Source organism: Panthera uncia, chromosome A2 (genome assembly GCF_023721935.1).
Source record: "Panthera uncia isolate 11264 chromosome A2, Puncia_PCG_1.0, whole genome shotgun sequence".
NCBI classification, from domain to species: Eukaryota; Metazoa; Chordata; class Mammalia; order Carnivora; family Felidae; genus Panthera; species Panthera uncia.
In genome coordinates this window covers 138,789,721-138,799,664 of record NC_064816.1, presented here as the reverse complement: position 1 = coordinate 138,799,664, position 9,944 = coordinate 138,789,721, and the positions used below count along the sequence as shown (strand labels likewise).

The 9,944-nt window shown below is 42.8% G+C and overlaps 1 protein-coding gene across 4 annotated transcripts in view; it reads left to right on the top strand.

The window, feature by feature from the left end:
- Positions 1–9,672: 9,672 nt before the first annotated feature.
- The window catches only part of ZNF800 (zinc finger protein 800), a 46,320-nt gene continuing 46,048 nt past the window's right edge, over positions 9,673–9,944 (top strand). For all 4 annotated transcript variants that reach the window (XM_049641779.1, XM_049641778.1, XM_049641776.1 and 1 more), the window contains exon 1: positions 9,673–9,764. The gene's annotated coding sequence lies outside the window, so the exon portion shown is untranslated. The remainder of the gene's footprint in view (positions 9,765–9,944) is intronic.

The following is a 9,944-nucleotide window of genomic DNA, read 5'->3' as shown; positions in this document are numbered from 1 at the left end:
TTTACTTGGGAAAAAACCAACACATTATTATTATTTTTTAAAGTGTATTTTGAGAGAGAGAGAGAGAGAGAGAGAGTAAGAGAGTGTGAACGAGTGGGGAAGGGACAGAGAGAGAGGAAGAGAGAATCTGTGCTGTCACCACAGAGCCTGATGTGGGGCTCAAACTCAGGAACTGTGAGACGAGGACTGGAGCTGAAATAGAGTCCGACGCTTAACCACCTGAGCCACCCAGGCACCCCCAAACCAACACATTATTATTCATCCTCTATAATGCTCTCTTCTCTGATTCAAGTGAGTTGAAAAACTGTTGCTGCAAATGCTCCCTTGCCTTGTCCCCCTGTTGTGTATGACACCTTATAATTCCAGGGTTTCAATCATCTCTTCTGTGCTTGTCTTATGTGATTATTATGAAATAATATACTTTTCTACATGTTATCATTTAGATTGGGAATCTCAAGGCGCCTGGGTGGCTCAGTTGGCTAAGCGTCCGACTTCAGCTCAGGTCACGATCTCACAGTTCGTGGGTTCGAGCCCCGCTTCGGGCTCTGTGCTGACAGCTCAGAGCCTTGAGCCTGTTTCGGATTCTGTGTCTCCCTCTCTCTCTGACCCTCCCCCGTTCATGCTCTATCTCTCTCTGTCTCAAAAATAAATAAACGTTAAAAAAAATTAGATTGGGAACCTCAATAATTAGACTAGAAACTGCAAGAGGATAAAAACCTCCTAAATTATTCATGGATGCATTCATAGGACCTAGTGTATAGGCACTAAGTAAATTTTGACTACAGGGAAGAAAACTTGTCTTACTATATATTCTCAGTTTGGCAGGATGTTTGAAATATAACAGATACTCAGTAAATGTTGGTTGAATGGATTTTCCAATAATAAATTAGTACACAGGATAATTATAAACTTTTTTTTTCAACTTCATATAACGTAAGAGTAAACCAGAAAAACAGTTTCCAGTTACACAATTGATTATTAGTTTGTAATTATAAGATTAGAAATAAAGGTTCAATTCAATTAACTTTTATTCTTTTACTTTTGATAATTTCTAAAACCTACATGGAATTCTCAAGAATACTGGTTAAAAGCAGTCTCTATAATAAAACCATTGCTGTATCTTCACAAATTACTTATTCATAACAAAAATAGAACTGTATAGTGGAGAAACTGAACGACCACTTAAACCAGTGGTGAAGATTAGTATCAAACAGATATCACATGCTTCTGGTTGTGATACGCAGGAGAAAGACACCACATCCCTTATGTTGTATTCCATCCAAAATATATAAAACCTTAATCTGATCATGAAGAAACATCAGACAATCCCCAACTGACTCTTTCTATAAAACAACTGGCCTATATTCATCAAAATGTGGTTGTCATGAAAGACAAAGACTGAAGAATGGTTCCAGGTTGAAGGGAAGTAAAGAGATAGAACTAAATGCAGTATGTGGTTTTGGATTGGGTTTCATATTGGAGCAAATAAAAAAGATTCACAAAAGGCATTATCAGGATAACTGACATAGTTATAATAATATAACAATATAATATAAATATCATATATAGTAATAACTATAGATGTAATAAAAGTATAGTTGTCCCTTGAGCAACTCAGGAGTTAGGGGTGCTGACCCCCACTTACCCCTCACAGTTAAAAATCCACATATAACTTTTGGCTCCCCCAAAACATTACTCGTCGCATGTTGACCAGAAGACTTATCAATAGCGTAAGCCATCAATTAACACGTTTTGAGTGTCATCTGTATCACATACTCTATTCTTACAATAAAATAAGCTAGCGAAAAGAAAATGTTAAGAAAATCATGAGGGAAAATACATATATAGTACTATATTGTGTTATTGAAAAAAGTCATGTATAAGTGGACCCATGCAGTTCAAACCTGTATTGCTCAAGGGTCAGCTTTATTGTATCAAATCATGAGTGTGTGTGTGTGTGTGTGTGTGTGTGTGTGTGTGTGTGTTTTCAGTAGGCTGTATGCCCAACATAGAGCTCTGACTCATGACCCCGAGATCAAGAGTCGTATGCTCCACTGACTAAACCAGCCAGGCTCCCCAAATCATGTTTAATCAGATCAAATCGAATCAAATTTAAATAAAATCAAATTTATCATGTTAAATTTCCTAAATTTGATAACTGTACTGTGGTTATGTAAGATAATATCCTTCATTTTAGAAAATACACCCCGAAGTAATAAGGGATGTGAAGGGGCATGATGTAGGCAACCTACTCTTGGATGGCTCAAAAATCAAATATGTGCATAGAGAAAGAGAAAGAAAACAAATATGAGAAAATATTAAAAATCGACGAACTTTGTATTCTTGCAATTTGTGCCTAAATTTGAAATTATTTCAAAATTAAAACTAAAAAAAATCTAAACATAACAGCCACCACCCCTCAAAAAAACAAAAACAAAGTCATGAATGGTTTTACATGATGAATGGTTAATAGTTTCAAGTATCAATATGCTACATATTCTACAGCATTAGTACACAGTATACAATAGGAGTTCCTTTAATTGTCCTTGTATGATTGTTCTCTACATTGGAAATGAGTGTCCTTTTAGGCCAAGGGCCTTACTAAACCAAACTCCTAAAATTGATTTTCCCCACTAATTTTTTCTTATTGTATTTATTGCTAATCCAATCACTCAAGCGCATCCAGTAACTTTTAATGGTTGCTTATCATGTGACAGTAGTGTGCTAGATGATGGCAAAACAAAGAGGAGTAAGTTATGGTCTGTGTTCTTGATGAATTCTAAATGATGTGAGAATCAGATATTTAATCAGAATGGTGTACCACAGGAGAAGTAATGTGGAGCAATTATTTATCTGTGGAAACTGGTTTCATGGAAGGAATGACATCCGAAGTGGGTCTTGAAGGAGGAGTAAGAGTTTTCTAGATGGAGAGAAAACATATTTCCAGGCATAAGGAGTAGCATGTGCAAAGGCACAAAACCAGTCCAATAATCGTTTCTAATTTCTGATTTCTAAGTGTAGTTCACAGGCATTGAAACCTAGGTCAGCTACTTTAACAAATATTTTTATTGCGAAATATTATACACATTCACAAAAATGCATGAAACTATCAGCTTACTGAATTATTATAAAGCAAATATATATGTAATGATCATTGAGGTAAACATCTATAAAATGGCCAGTAACGCCCAAATCGGTACCCTTTGCCAACCTTCTCCTTCCCCCCAAAGGTAAATACTATTATTTAAAAATTTTTTTTAATGTATATATATTTTTGAGAGAGAGAAACAGAGTGTAAGTGGGTGAGGGGCAGAGAGAGAGGGAGACACAGAATCCGAAGCAGGTTCGAGGCTCTGAGCTGTCAGGGCAGAGCCCAGTGCGGGTTTCGAGCCCAAGAACTGCAAGATCATGACCTGAGCTGAAGTTGGACCCTTAACCAACTGAGCCACTCAGGTGCCCTATACTATTCTATTATTTTAATAATTGCTTTAACAAATGGATATGTGCACACAACTGACACCTCTATCATCTCCCTCTAAAATTCCCTTGTGTCCTTCACTCCTTCCCCACCAGTTTAACTACTTTTTGCTTTGTTGATTTCTGAAAAGGGTGAGAAATACAGTGTGTTTAGAGCATAAAGTTATGAAGTTGTGGGCGGGCCAGGTATAATAACGAGTATTTATTATTATTATATCTGTACTGTATTCCCGATCCTGCTGGGTGCTTTATTCATTAACTGATTTCTCACTACACTGAAAATAGCATACGCCTGAGGAAACTGAGGCTCAAAAGAGGTTCTCACTAGCCTACAGACACAAAACCCATGAGTGATGGGTAAGGCTAACTAAAATCCAGATTTTTTTGACCCCAAAGTGCATGCAGTTTTCATGCTCCTTGTTAAGATTTGACTCCTTGTAGAAAATTGGCAGTCAATGGGGATTTTAAATTGGAGAGTAGTACTAGATTTGTTTGGACCACAATTCTGTTGATAGTGTGGAATAATTGAGGGAGAGAGAGATGACCAGTAGGGAGACCATGGCGGTAGTTATTGCAATGGTTCAGAGATGAGGTTTTAGACTAGAGAATTGGTGGTGCATATGGAGATAGGAAACTGTATTTGCTTGACCTTTCTGAGGTATAACCAATTGTTTATGGTGCTGGGTTAGACATTGGGAATAAGCAAGATAAGAAACCTGTATACAAGTAACTTTCATTACTTTGTATTTGTGCATGTGATCTTCTTTATGACTCCAAGCCTTCTGTGTTGAGAGCCTAAATGGATAGGATGTTGATTAAAATTTGGAAGAGGAAGAGCAGTTTGGTGAGAAGTTCGGTTTTGGTCTTGTTAATTTTGAGATGCTGGGGGAAATTCAGATGGCCTGTCTCCTGGGTAGTTAGAAATAGAGTTTAGAGAGGCTCCAGGGACAGGTCTGACCTGGAGAGAAAATTTTAGTAATAATTAGCATATATGTAACTTGAAGCATAGGACCTGGACTCATACCTATATTTAAATCTTGGCTCAGACACTAATTATCTGTTTCTCTTTATGTAAAATGGGATAATATCTAACCCAGGATCTTTGTTAAGGATTCAGTGAAAAACTAGAAAGCACTTAGCACATTGTCTGAGTTCAAAAAGTGACAAAATTGTCATTAGCTATTATTATTAGATTACAACACAGACTTATAAACAAACTCCATTATAACAAAAAGCAGTTTTTAAAAGTGGGATTCACTTAAATGCTATCTGAAACGCATTTGAATGGCAGACTTGTTTGTCAAGGATGGTTTGGTGCCCACGAGGCAGCATGGTGCATGCATTATGTCACCTGGCTAGCGAGACCTAAATGTGCATTAGTGCCAGGAATGAAAGATACAAGTCCATGTCAGAGACTTTCTGGTAGGCGACTTATCTCCAGGGCAGCAACCCAGGTATAACCTACTCCTTCCTCTCCTTAAAATAAACATCTTAGGAAAAGCATTATCTTCTTTTTTCATATTATGTTGCTGGCCCAACACTTGGGTGTTAAATTCTATATAGTTGATAATCAATTGTTTAATATTCCTCCCTCCAAATCAATTTTTCCATGACTTTTTTTAAACTTCGTCTCTATTTTGGCTCAAAATTTGATTTGTACCTAATTATGAACTTATTTGTATTGTAAAATGACACATCATTAGGAAAGCTAGCAAAATTTGGACCAGAGTAAAGGTTCTATAGGAACCATAATTGCTCTTACTTGGTGTTAGGTTTTTATGCTGTGATTTAGTGGGATGTTTGAAACAGATGGAAAAACCTTTGAAAAAGTAACAAAATGATCAAAAAAGAAGTCCACTTAGAAAAGTTGAGGAATCATCAAAGTTTATCTACACAGGGCCACCAAATTGGCCCACCTAAAGAATACATTTGATTACTGTCTCCTTGTTTTGCTATTCTTTGTTTTTTTAAATGTTTATTTTTGAGAGAGAGAGACAGAGGGGCAGAGAGAGAAGGAATCACAGAATCTGAAGCAGGCTCCAGGCTCTGAGCTGTCAGCACAGAGCCTGACGCGGGGGCTCGAACTCACGGACCGCGAAATCATGACCTGACGCGAAGTCAGACACTTAACCGACTGAGCCACCCAGGTACCCCTTGTGTTGCTATTCTTAAAGGAATGATACAGCATTAAAAAAATTCAGCAGCTTTAGCCAGTATCATTCTTGAAATGATCTGTGAGTGTATACAAAGATCATCACAATAATTCTCCCATTCCTATATGCATGTCCTTTTGAAAGGGGACTTTGCTGTTCTTCCCATCAAGAGGGGACTCTCTGCTGTCCTTTTGATCTACTTTGACTAATAGAATGTGGTAGAAGTGAGATCATGTAACTTCTGCAAGAGGTCTTATAGCTTCCTGTTTGTACCTGCCTGACATGCTGCCTAGATATGAAGAAGCCCAGGCTAATCTTGAGGAAGAAAGGCTAGGGGGTAAGTACAGACAATAGTCAATACCAACAACCAGTCAGGAGTGTGCCCAGTTAAGATGCCAGATGACTATATGCATGATCCCAGACAAGGCCAGTCGAAATCACTGATCTATAGAATTGAGAGTACATAAAATGGTTTTAAAGAACTATTTCTCGGGTGGTTTCTTATGCAGTAATAATGTGTACGTGTACGTGTGTGTGTGTGTGTGTGTGTGTGTGTGTGTGTGGATTTACGGTAGAATTTTCCTGCCTTGAAGATGAGACAATAATTTTAAACCATAAAATGGTCTTGGGTTAATTATTGGGATGTACTTCCAGACTTTAGAGATCAAAAAGTTCCTTAAAGCTGTAATAATGTGTCATGTAGGTTGTTGCAGTGAACAAGGAAAGGGGAAGACAGATACTTTTTCAGGGATGATTTGTGCAGAGTCGTTTTAGAGGTAGGATGATAATTCTAGATGTCCAAAGTCTAAGCTCTAGAGCCCTGTGAAATTTCAATTAAATTCTTGTGATTTAGCAACTCCATTTCCACTTCATAAACTTGTACATAGCATTTTAATACATTTCACAACTGACAGGATCTACTGGCTCATCTTTCACATACAGTGTGATCCAAAAATGGCTATGATGTGGAGGGGCGCCTGGGTGGCTCAGTCAGTTAAACGTCCAACTCTTGATTTCAGCTCAGGTCATGATCTCATGGTTTATCAGTTTGAGCCCCACACCAGGCTCTGCACTGACCTCATGGAGCCTGCCTAGGATTCGCTGCTCCCTCTCTCTCTGCCACTCCCCGCTTGCTCTCTTGGGAATAAACATTAAAAAAAAAAAAATGGCTATGATATAGTGTAGACAACACAGAATAGGCAATACAGCATAAAGGCTAAGGTCATGAATTTCAGAGCCATACTGCTTGGGTTCAAATGCTGGCTCAGTTGTCTGTCAGCTGTATGTTTTTGCCTCGGTTTCCCTACCTGTAGAATGAAAGGATAAGAAATCTCATTGAATTGTTGATAGGATTAAATGAGTTATTCTTGAGCTTAATACACTAATTAATAAATGTCAGATACTAGTATTGTTACAGAAGGCTCTGTTACTCTGTTACCTTCAGCAAATCAGTTAATCTCTGTTTTCTCACTTACAAAATAAGGTTTACAAGATAATTTCCATGGTTTCTTTTTATATTTAAAATTCTATAATTCAGTGTTCAATCTTTTACCCAGTGTTCAATATTTTACCCACACAAACATTCCAATCATGTCTATAATTCTAATTTCTCAAAAATTGCTTAAAATTTATTCTATTAGCTGGGGCGCCTGGGTGGCTCAGTCGGTTGAGCACCGACTTCGGCTCAGGTCACGATCTCACGGTCCGTGAGTTCGAGCCCCGCATCGGGCCCCTGTGCTGACAGCTCAGAGCCCCGGAGCCTGTTTCAGATTCTGTGTCTCCCTCTCTCTGACCCTCCCCCATTCATGCTCTCTCTGTCTCAAAAATAAATAAACGTTAAAAAAAAATTAAAAAATCAAATTTATTCTATTAGCAAGCAGTTTTGGGAACCCTCTAGTACCAGGGTTACCCTGTAGGTTACTCAGGAAGCTAACCATTCTTTACTCATATGTGGGCAGCAAACATTTAGAACTCACATATCTGAAGCAGTGACTTTTCAGGTTTATGGCAACTTAAAATTGTATATTCATTTTTTAACTTGTGCTAAGTGTGCTTATAAAAGTAGGAAAAGATCCTCTGAAAATGAAAATATTTCACCTTAAATTTTACCAAAGAACTCCAATGTTAAAAATTACTGTTCAGGTGTCACATTTTTTTCGATACGCTTAAGTATACTGGATACAATTAAATATTACACAAAAGGATTTTTATTGGCTGCATAGCAAACACCGTCACATGGACGTACCATAATTTCTTTTACATATAAGTTGTGGCATTACATTTTAGTTTGACGTTGTGTGATGCTTCTTGACAATGGCACAGAAAAAAATGATCCAACATAACACTCATGTGACTGGTGTGTAAATGTCCAGTACCTGGAATTCCTCTAAAAAGGTGGATCGCTTTCCTTCCTTTTCCTGTCACCCCTATAATCAAGCTGCTACAATCGCTCAAGACCTATGCAGATGCTCCGTTCAGTATTTTTACAATAAGTTTATCAATTAATTACTGGACCGACCACAAACTTCCCTATGCATTTTGAAAACATTTCAGCCACAGTTTGCTCTTCCAAAATACACACTGAGCCTACCTACTGCTAAACTGCTCTTTCAGGACCCAGCAAACCGACAATGTCGGCGCGAGGAGCTAACAATGCGAATGGGCTTTTTTCTCCCTTCAAATTTCCCGACCGTCGGTGGACACGTATTTGCTAGGAGAACCAGAATTCCGTTCTGGGCGGTGAGGAGGCAGCCTCTCCGGCCCCAAGAGGCGGCCACACGGGTTTGCGGAATTTGACAGACGACCTCGATCTTCGGGGATTTTCCGAGCAGGACGCGGGCGCCGAAGAGGAGGGAAAGTGCATATTGCCCATGTGACGCACCTTCGCCTTCAGGTCCCAGAAGCGCAGTGCCGCTGCAGTCCATGCCTATCCTCCACCACTAGTTTTCCTCCCCAAGACCTGATGAAAACCACCGAGTTCTGGGAGGCACGCTTCGAAAATTGTTGGGTTTTCTTTTTTTTTAAATCGACTTTTACCATTTTATAAGTGTGCTGACAATCTTTTCGGAGTCACCACTACTTACGGCTCACCCATTTGCCAACCTTTCCCTACAGTTCATTCCCGTGCTTTTCCAACCCTCCCAGGTTTCGTTCCACTCAAAGGAGAAAAGCGAGAGCAACAGTTTGGTCGCCCATCAGCCCGTCCGTCTCCCGGGCACAAAACGACCCGGGGCTTCGGCTCTCCGTCGGCCCGCAGGAGGACGCGCGTACGAGGGGCCGGCCCGGGACACCGGTCGCGGCCCGAGGGCCACCGGCCAAGGTTCCCTCGCCTGGCCCGGCCGCGGCGCGTAGCTTCCCCACAGGCCCGGGCGCCCGGCCGGGCGCATGCGCGCGGCGCTCCCGGGCGTGCCGGCCACACTCCCCCCACCCACTCGGAGAGCTTGTCACTTCCTGCCCTCGCCCCATCTCCGTCCGGGGTCAGTCAGTCGCTCCCTGTCGCTGCGGGAGTCTCTGCTTCCCCCTTCCTACCCGCTCCGCGGCGGTAGCTCAGGCTCTTCGGGGAGGGGGAGACGGAGAGAGAGAGAGAGACTGACTTAATAAAGTTTCCTGAAACAACAACTACTACCAAAAAAGGCCCAAGGTGGGGGGGACCCCCATTCTTCCCCGCCCTCTCCAAAAGCCTGAGGGACCGTTGCAGGTGGAGCGGCGCTGGGGGGAGCCGGGCTCCGGCGGCAGCCGTTGCCCCGGCGAGGGGCGCCCAGGTCCTGCCCGCCGTGGTTCCGGCTCCTTCGGTGGCGGCTGCGGCTTCTGCGGGGCGGTTCCTCCTGTCAACTGCCTGCGCCCGCGCGCCACCCGCCCGCCCAGCTCCACAGCGCGGAGGGACGCCGTGAGCCGCCGCCTCCGTCGCCGTCGCCTCGGGCCGCGGAGGGACGTGGTGAGCTGTGGCGCTTCCGCGTCAGCGCCGGCGGGGACTCTTTGGGAGCGCGTCGGGCCCGAACCCCGGTTCCCTTCGCGTGGTCCGCCGAGGCTGCGCCAGGTGGGGCCCGAAGCCGCCTCCCACGCCAGGCTGTCCCCGCGGCTGCCCGGCCTGCCTTCCTTCCTTCCGCCTGCCCGCCGGCCCGCCCTAGGAGTTAAGTAAGTTGGGCGCACTTGGTTATGGGGACGGGGGCTCCGCCGGAGAGACCCCAACGCACGTGCGTGGCGGGAGAGCGCGGCGAGGGCCGGCCTCCGGCGGGAGTCGCACCTCGGCCGCCCCTGTCGCCGCGCCCGCCGCCCCGCGGGCCCCGGCGCCGGCCGTGCCCGCCGCGCTCCGCG